We start from the raw sequence: 9,905 nt of genomic DNA on the forward strand, positions 1-9,905 counted from the left end.
TATTGCCTGTTTCATATGCATTTTATGATTTTCTGCTTACAATGATCATGGTGTATTGTTGTGTTTCAGGAGATTCATGTTCATATGATTCAAGAGCTGCACAGCTTCTAGATTTAGGTGTGAGTGAGTTTTGCCATTGTTCCCAAACTCACGTTTAAGTCTAGAGTCTGGTTTAGGGTGTTTTGTCATGGAATAGCCAAAGGGGGAGATTGTAAGGTTGAATTTAATCAACCATGTGTTGGCTTTATTCCATGACAAATTTGCTTGTAATATAGCACTTAGAAACCTTGTATTTAGGTGGGAATCATGTAAGGGTAGTGTGTGAGAGAGTGTGAAGAAATGCTCAAGACAGTGCAGTGAAGCAGAGACTCGCGGCTAGGACTCGCGGGTGGCTCGCGGCTTGCAAGCCGCCAAAAGTTGCTCACGTGCAGAGCATGCAGGGGAGCTGAACAGTCACGCCACCTGGAGCACTAAATGACAAAAATCCAGACTGGCCATTAAGTTAGCTCGCGACTTAAACTCGCGACTCAGTCAAGTCGCGAGGTCAAGTCGCCAGCCAGTCCTGTTTTTGGAAAAACTGACTCTTCGTATTCCATTCTCACACCAGTATAAATACCCCTCATTCCCACAAAATATGTGTGGCTATTCAGAAAGAAAAACCCTAAGAGAGGTTTCTTCAAAACACCCACCCAATTAGAGAGAGCTACTCATTCTTAGAGAGAAATCTTTGTAGTCTCTTCTCATTCCCTCTCTCATTGTCATACCTATTGAGAGGAGATTTCTATCCAAACACTACCCACACCCATTCAGAGTGTTGAGTGTTTTTGGAGCTTTGGGAAGCATTGGAAGATGCCAAGGATGGCGGATGCTACGGTCTAGTAGCGGAATCCGGTAAGCTAGAAAAGAAAAAGGTTCGGCGCAACCTCGTTGGAGCAAGAAGCTTGGAGGGCTTAGGTACATCGGGTAGATTAGGCTTGGAGGGTCTATTGCTGTTCATGTATCCCAACTACATTTTCTAGTGGATTATTGACCGCTTGGAGGGCGGCGGAGAGGTTTCGGTTTCCTCTTCGATAACACATCGTGTGTTGTCCTTGTGTTTGCATCTCTCTTCCCTTTATCTTTGCCTTTTATTTTCTGCTGTGAATGTGATTTTAATTGGCTTAGATTGTTTATCAATTCTGTATTAAGCTTTTGTTCATGTTCCGCACATTAATTGTTTGATATAAAGCTTGAATTGGTAATTTGTAATTTGGGGGTCTAAACGTTCAAAGGTGTTTATACATGTTTTTGAACTTTCAGGTTCCAAGACCAAAAGACACTCATGTGATTGGCACTAAGTGGATCCTCAAGAACAAGACCGATGAGGATGGTAAAGTTGTGCGAAACAAATTAAGATTAGTGGCTCAAGGATATACTCAAGTTGAAGGTGTACGCTTTAATAAGTCATTTGCTCCGGCATCATGAATTTCAAGCTTACCAAATGGATGTGAAGAGCGCATTTTTGAATGGGCTTCTCCAAGAAGAAGTATTTGTTAAGCAACCAAAAGGGTTTCAAGATCCTCATTTTCCAAACCATGTTCTCCGATTGAAGAAAGCTCTATATGGGTTGAAACAAGCACTAAGGGCATGGTATGATCATTTAACATCATATTTTTTGGATTGTTGCTTCAAAAGAGGTCAAGCCAACCAGACTCTCTTTATTAAACGAGATGAGAAATCTCTTCTTGTAGTTCAAGTTTATGTTGATGACATTGTGTTTGGTTCATCAATCGATGCACTTGCTTAAGAATTTTTAGAAGAAATGAAGAAAGAATTTGAAATAAGCATGGTGGGGGAGCTAAACTACTTTGGTTTGGATTCAAAGAAACATGCATCCACTCCAAAGAGTTCTTCCATCAAACTTAGCTCCGATCTAGCCAGTGTGGAAGTTGACCCAACCCTTTACAGGAGCATTATTGGCAACCTCTTATATTTCACCGTAAGTAGGCTAGATATAGCCTTCAATGTTGGAGTATATGCTTATTTCAAGCAGCACCAAAGGAGTCCCATATGACGGCGGTTAAAAGGATCATTCGTTATGTCAATGGAACATCCGACTATAGGATTTGGTTCTTAAGAGATTCAAATGATTACCTAGCTAGGTACTCGGATGCTGATTGGGCTGGGTGTGTTGATGACAAAAAAAGCACCTCTGGAGGATGTTTCTATCTCAGAAACAATTTGGTGTCATGGATGAGCAAGAAGCAAAACTCAGTGTCATTATTGATTGTTGAAGCAGAGTACATTGTTGTGGGTAGTTGTTGTGCTTAACTCTTATGGATGAAGAAGCTTCTTCATGATTACGAGATTTCTCAAGACACCATGTGTGTTTTCCAGTGACAATACAAGCGCTATTAACCTATCCAAAAATCCTGTTCAACACTTAAAGTTAAAGCATATCGAAATTTGATATTACTTCATTCATGACTTAGTGGAAGAGAAAGTAGTATGGTTGGAGTTCATTAACACTGATAATCAAAAGGCAGACATATTCATTAAACCCCTTGGTGGTCCTTGGTTTGAATCTCTTCGTAAGACCATTGGTGTCAGTATCATTCCTTGACTCATTTCTCTAGTGTGACCCTCACTTTTCTATCATTGGTGCATTCATGTAGAAAAGGTCATTCATGTCATTATAATATTTCTTTTAATGTTTTTTTTTACCTTGTTTGCTTTGTTTTGTTGATCTCACTTTATTGCTTTGTTTTGAGTGAGTAAAAATCCAAAAACTCATAAAAATTTGATCTCTTGTGTTGTGTCATATCACATGTTGAGTTTGGCCTAGTACCTCCGTACTAATGGCGTAGTGCATTTACAAGCTTAACTTGTTATGTATGCATATTTTTAAGTGTGAGCAAAATCTAGAAATCTATGTTTGATTGTTGTAAATAGATTTTCAAGCTTGTCATGAATGTCTAGCCAATAGCCTTGTTTGATTTTGATACATGCGTAGACTTGATCCTATATATCTCCTCACATTATTTATTTATTTTTATGTTAAAAAGCTCTTCAAACATCAATTTCTAAAAGGAGAAAGAGCTGAAAAAGCCTTGCTTTGAAAACTAGTTACACTAGGAAAAGGTGGAGCAAAATGTATTCAAATTGCATGATACCAAAACCAAAGGCTTATTCTTCAAAGAAATATAAAAAATTTCATGGCATTGTTGCTCAAAAATTGAGTTTTATTGATCAAAAGTATGAAAAATGGAAACCAAATGAAAAGCTTCTAATCAATGTAAACACTTTGGTGAGGGGTCATATATGTTCATTTCTACTAGTGAGATAGGTCACTTGACTTTGTGCTATTTGTATATGACTTGATTGAATTGATCATTGAAGTTTCATATTAGACTATGGACTAGTTCATACTTGATTCACACACATGACACACAAGTCTAATGTTCAATGAATGTCTATTTCATTTGTGTGATTGTATGTGTTCAAATGTGATTTGTATATGCTCAATTGCTTGATGCTTAAACCCAAAAAGATTTTTGAGTGTTTCATGTGTTTCTGGAAGTGATTTTTGTCACTTTGGTTTTTAAAAGTTTTTCTCAAAATGTCAAATTTTTAGTGTTGAAAAACTCAGTTTTTGGCCTGTTCACGAGTGCTTTTGCGAGTGGCCACCAGTTGCAAAATTCTTAAGAAATTTTAATTTCTTAAAAATTTCAGGTAGAGAGTTTTGCGAGTCCCTCACAAGTGCTTCATGACTCAGACTTAACCTATGAAAATCTGCCCTGTGCATTAGCATGTTTCGTGAGTAGGCTCATGACTGGCTCGCAAGTCACTGGCTCATGAAATGCAGAAAAAGACAGTTTTTAAAGGGCTCGAAATTTCAGTTTTCAAATATATAGTCTTTTTGCACTCTGCGACTCCTACACACAAAAACACACATTTTCCCTCAAAACTCAACCAATCTTCATTGGATTTCTTCTCTAAGACTTCATTAAGGTAATTTCTAACCTTTTTCATCTTTCAAATCCATTAATTGTGTCTTTGATTTCATAAAACCTAGGGTTGGGTTTATTTTTTGTTTTGGGTTGGGAAAACTTCATTTTTGCATTTTTTATTGTTATTTAATTTTGTTGTTTGGGCTTAGTCCCATTGTATTTGTTGATGATTGTGTTGGCCCCTTGTGGCATTATAACATGTATTTAGACAAGATTTTCACATGTTCATGCATTGTTTATCACATATATGTAGTGTGTGCATACTAGGTGTTTGATAAAATGTCTCTATGGTATTTTTTTCATTCTTTTGGACTCTGATAAGTACCAAAATTTGGGTTTTACCATAATTATTCATGTTTGTTATGTTTTGATCATTGGTTGTGTGTTTTACACACTTTGTGCTTGTTTGTGCATTGATCATGCATCTCACATGCACACTTGATGCACCCTTGATGCACACACTCTATCACTTGACATGTTTTTGCATTCATTCATGCTAGTTAAGTCTTTTTAGACCTTTTAGCACATCGAACATGTTCTTGTGTCTTTGTCATACTCGTTTGTTTCTATTTTAGGGCATTTTCTCTATTTGTTTCCTTGTTTTTGGACTAACTTGTATCTAATCAAGTTTGTTACCATGTTTGTGTGGTTGCTCATTTTTGTAGATGTCTCCTCACAAGAAAACCACTGCCAAACCTTTTAAGCGTCAAAGATTTGAAGAAGATCAGTTTCGAAATATAGATGCATTTGAGGCATTCTCGGAATTTTACAAGGATGTTATCATAATTGTGGAACGAGAGGTGGACCCTTCATCTCTTAAGAGTACTTGCATCCCCAATGTGTTTAGAGACCGCACATGGGCTCCACTCCTCACAAGCTCAGTAGATGTGCACCATGTTTTGGTTCGGAAGTTCTTCTTGAATGTGATTGTTGAGGGAGATCACCTAAATTGTTGGGTGAGAGGGAAGGAGTTCACACTGTTAGCTTTGTCTATTTATAACTTCCTTCAGATTAGGCCGGTGATTCCAGAGTCTTCTCTTCCATATGATAAGAGGAAATCGCCAGTTGTATTAGCAATTGCACAAGTTCTTGGGGGAGATCAGTACAAGAAGTGCTTGCTCACCACCAGTTTCTCTCTTGAAATGAGAACACTAGCATACATTATGATGTTCAACCTCTTCCTAGTGAAGAATTTGATGAACCTCTCCCACCCTCGAGATCTATTCCTTCATGACTTGTACCTAAAGAAGGACATAGACATCTGTGCTCACATCTACCATTTGCTTGCAAAGTGTGTAAGCAAGAGGACATCCTGGATGACTCTACCTTTTCTAGGATTGATCATGTCCATCATGTGTCATTAGAGGGTTTAGTTTCCCCATGGCTTGCCAGTGATGAAGAGGGAAGATTAGATCTCTACTCAGACAATGATAAGGAGCAAAGCACATCTCCGTGTTCCTGGAGAAGAAGAAGAGAGAGCAAAAGGTGAGGACACTGCTCTTGAGGGTGGTAACATCGATGAAGATATTGACAACTTCACCCTTAATCTTGAAGGTATGTAAGCCTCACCTACTCAACTGCAGCAGTAGCCACATGCTTAGCCTCAATGCACTTTCTCATGCTATTGATCGTATTGACCTGCTTCTTGATAGATTTGATCATTTCCAGCGATCATAGGAAGCTATGCAAAGGTTGTTGGATGAACACCATGCGTACACCACCACACAGATGACATATCTTCAAAAGCAAATTACTGCTCTCTACTCAGATTAGAGACTTGGCGAGCATGGACTAGCATCTTTGGCCATTCTAGTCAAAAAAGGGGGAGTAGTTAGTGAGAGGGAGTACAGCATTAGGGGGAGCAGAATTTTGAGTCTCTGTTTACTGCTCTTATAGTTTATTTAGTTGCTTTAAGTTTTATTTATAGTGCTTTATTTTAAAATTTTTAGTACTTTAGCTTAAAACTCAGTTTACTCGTTTACTTTAGTATTATGTGTACCTCGTTTTTCGTAGCTGTTTCTTGATGCATTTAGTTATCTATTGCTTTTTACCTTAGTTTCTTTAATGCATCATGTGCTTGTTGGACATGCAACTAATTTTTGCACTGCTCTTAATTACTTGCGTGTTCAGATGATTATTTACTAGTTAAACATTCATTGTGGTCATTTCTTAAAGACTGTTCCTATTTGATCAAGTCTTGCTATATGCTCTCATATCTTGTGTTTATCTTGATTACATTTTACTTATTCTTTATACATGTTTTGTATTCTACTTGTCTCGTGCTTAATGAAGTTATTTGTTATGTGCAAGTGCTTAAGGATATAGGTGTATATGGTTCAAGTACTTCACAAATTTTAGATTTAGGTGTGAGTGAGTTTTGCCTCTATTCCTAAGCTCACATTTTAAGTCTAGAGTTTGTTTAGGGGTTTTGTCACGAAATAGCCAAAGGGGGAGATTGTAAAGTTGTGATTTACAACTATATTTTATGTTGGCTTTAATTCCATGTCAAATTTGATTGTAATTTTGTTCAATTATTTCCCTGTATTTTTACGAGATTTAATGTAGGGCTGTGTGTGAGAGTTTGATGAAGAATCAGTGAAGAAGTGGTTTTCGCGACTAGACTCGCGATTGATGTCCCGTGAAACAAACCGTGTGAGAAGCACATGTTAGAATTTGAAGAGACTTTGACAGGTTGGTTTCGCGAGTGACTTGCGACTCAGGCCAAGTTGCGAGTGACTTACAACTATATAAACCCTCATTACCCACGAAATGCAAGAAGAAGGAGTATTTTCTAAAGAAACTTTTGAGAGAGAAATCCTAGCCAAACACTTAAGAGTTAGAGACTGTTTTACCCACAATCCTCTACATCATTTCTCTAAAGTTTCCATCTACTCCCACCTCTTCATCTATACATTCTTGAGAGGTTCTTAGCCTAAACACTTATCTCACCCATCCTGAGTGTTGAGAGAAGTTTTCGTGCCTTTGGGAAGTAGTGGAAGAAGCCATAGAGTGGTGGATGCAATTGGGCGGAATTACGGGATGCGAAAAGCAAGTGAAGACAAGATTTCGAGAAGTCCGTTGGTAGTTGGAGCTTGGAGGTTTCAAGTACATTGGGTAGATTAGGCTTGGAGGGTCTTTTTGATATTCATTTACTCCAACTTATTCACTAGTGGATTGATTTCAGCTTGGAAGGCCATAGAAAGCTTTTTCGCTACTTCAGTTTCCTCTTCGTTAACACGTCTTGGTGTTATCTTGTGTTTGTATCTCTCTCCCCTCACTCTTTGTGCTTTACATTTATTGTTTATTGATTATGTTCATGCACTAGAGTAGTTCTGGTTTATTGCACTTTATTTACTCTTGTTCTATATTTAGATAAGTTAGAGTAAAAAGCAATTAAGCCGTAATTTAAAATTAGGGGTCTAAACAAGCATTAGTGTTTTCACACTAATTGAGCTTTCATTCTCTTTCATGAGAAGGTAGACAATACTATTATAACACACAAGGCTCTTGACTAATATCTCTTAACTTGTTGCTAACCCTTGCATCGCTATTGTGTGTGAAGGTTTTGTTTTCCTTTGTACAAAATAAATGACTTTTAATTAAAAGGTTATTTATTCAATTTGCTCTCGTCATTTTATATAATAACCCAGATAACAAAATGCCAAATCCCTATGTGCAAAACAATAAAAATCCAATGTATTAAAAAAGTTTAGAAAAAATTATAATGGTAATTTATTCAATTTGTACTCGTCATTTTAATTAATAACCAAGATAAAAAAAAAATACCAAATCTCTATGTGCAAAACAATAAGAATCCAATGTATTTAAAAAGTTTAGAAAAAATTATAATTGCTGTTATTAATTTCATCAAATGTCATGTATATGACGTTACAAAGGTGATTAACAATTATAAAAACTAGCCGCGAATCCGCACATTGCATGTGATAATTATTTTATGGTGGTTTTATTAATTATTTTTTTTTTACAATTTAAACTAATTTAATAAAGAGTAATGTATTTTGTAATCATATTTTTATTTATTATAGGAACAATCATTAATGTAATATAGGAACAATTATAAATCATAAATATGATAATTATTTTTATGGTAGTTTTATTAATTTTTTTTTTTTACAATTTAAACTAATTTAATAAAGAAAACTGTATTTCGTAATCATATTTTTATTTATTATAGGAACAATCATAAATCATAAATATAAATTTTATCGTACCAAAATGAAAACAATACAAAAATATTCAAAAGGCAAGTTAACGAAAATATTCATTTTTTTAATAAAATTTATTTATAACATTTTGTGAATCATTAAAAAGATTACAAAATTTGGAAATTATTCTTTTAGTTTTAAACAAAATTTTTCAAACCGTATTTTTTTTTGCTTACAATCCAAAACATCGAAAAAAGTAACTAAAAAATTAATAAAACTTAGCAATGATTAATTGGACCAATTAGAAAAACAATTTGTTGTTGATAATCTATTAAGGTTATTTTCTTTGAAGAAATTGTAATTTTGTCTACCCAAAACATATTATCAAATAAACAATTATTAGCAAAATCTAAGAATTAATTTACTATATATGCATTTTTATAAAATAATAATAATAATTAAAATAAAATTGCAGAAGCTAAAATTTGTCACCCATTCAATTATTTTCGTTTGGCTAACCTTTACTTTTCTCTGAATAAATGACATTATAGAGTACTTCTAATACAACTATTCAGAGTACTTTGTTCATCACAAAGGATTAAAAAATAAACAAAAATTAGTAAAGTCTCATAGTTCAACATTTAAATTGAGTACTATAAAAAATCATGCTATGTAATAGAATAAATACCAAATTATCTAAATCATGCTATATAATAGAAAAATATTATATTTTATATCCTATATTTAATTTGTTATAATGCAATAGGATAACATTTAAATACAATCCAAGAGAATAAAAAAAAAACAATTAAAAAAAATTAAATAGCATTAACCCAAAGTAGAGTTTTAAAAAATATAAAAAATTATCAACCTAAAGCAGAGATGTTAGAAAAATAAAAAATCCACCAAAAAATTGAGAGAGAGAGAGAGAGAGAGAGAGAGAGAGAGAACATTTTTTGTGAGGGAAAACTATACATAGAATAGAAAAGATAGTAACAAATTTATAATGAAAGGGTGTGAATAAAAAGAGACAAAAATAAAAGAAGATGAAGGGAAAGAAGAAAAATGATATTAATGTAAAGGGTAGTGGAGAGATGAAAAGGTAAGGGAGGGAGAAAGGTTGGAGAAGTGTAAATATTTTAAAAAATAAATGTTAAAAACAATTATAGGAAAATTGGAAAGAGAAAAGATAATGACGTAGATGCTGATGTGGTTTAATTAGAGTATAGCAACAATAAATGCCACGCTTCAGCTTTTAGATATATATAGATATAGATGTAGCCTATCTTGTCTGATTTAAGAATGAAACTATATTTTAGTTTCATGGGGTCTTGGCTAACTACGTTAAAATCAATGATTTATATATGCTCCTTAAAAGTCATTTAAAATGACCCACACAAAGATACAAGTTATGTATGGACCAAACTATAAAGCATTGTGTTAGGTTTTAAAGATTTAGGTATTTATGTATTTAGAACTCTAATGTGTATTGTTAGCAAAACATGATCAAAACAATGTGTTTAGAAGTGTTTTAGTCTTGCTCAAAGTTGTATATTTTATGTAAAGTTGGAATCGAGCTAATGCAGAAAGTATTATACATTTCGGACTGGCTCGATCGATCGAAGCTATCTCGGACAGAATGTTTTTTTCTGTAGATTTCCAACTCAGCCCTAATTGTTTAAAACGTTTTAGGGTTTTCTAATTTGTTCTAAGTATAAAAGGGAAACCCTAGCCATGTTTTAGTGTTGCT

The sequence above is a fragment of the Quercus robur genome, chromosome 3 (assembly GCF_932294415.1).
Source record: "Quercus robur chromosome 3, dhQueRobu3.1, whole genome shotgun sequence".
NCBI lineage: Eukaryota > Viridiplantae > Streptophyta > Magnoliopsida > Fagales > Fagaceae > Quercus > Quercus robur.